Here is a 229-nt window from a genome sequence, read left to right as displayed (position 1 = left end):
GTGATGATAATGATAATAATAGCATAAGTAAATAAATAAGCATAGCAAGCAAAAAAAAAAAAAATATAGATGTTGAAATTTAAACTGTAAGATCAGTTGGTCTTTAAAGAGGTTGGCGACACTCATACAGACGATTTAAAAACTCATATAATCAATTCGAAAACTAGGTGACATAATCCAAGAAATCACCCATGTGATTCACTCATAAAGGCATGGTCTAAAGCAGTGG

The sequence above is a fragment of the Penaeus monodon genome, chromosome 22 (genome assembly GCF_015228065.2).
Source record: "Penaeus monodon isolate SGIC_2016 chromosome 22, NSTDA_Pmon_1, whole genome shotgun sequence".
Classification (NCBI taxonomy): domain Eukaryota; kingdom Metazoa; phylum Arthropoda; class Malacostraca; order Decapoda; family Penaeidae; genus Penaeus; species Penaeus monodon.
The sequence above is the reverse complement of the archived record's forward strand: the minus strand, read 5'-3'. Positions refer to the sequence as shown.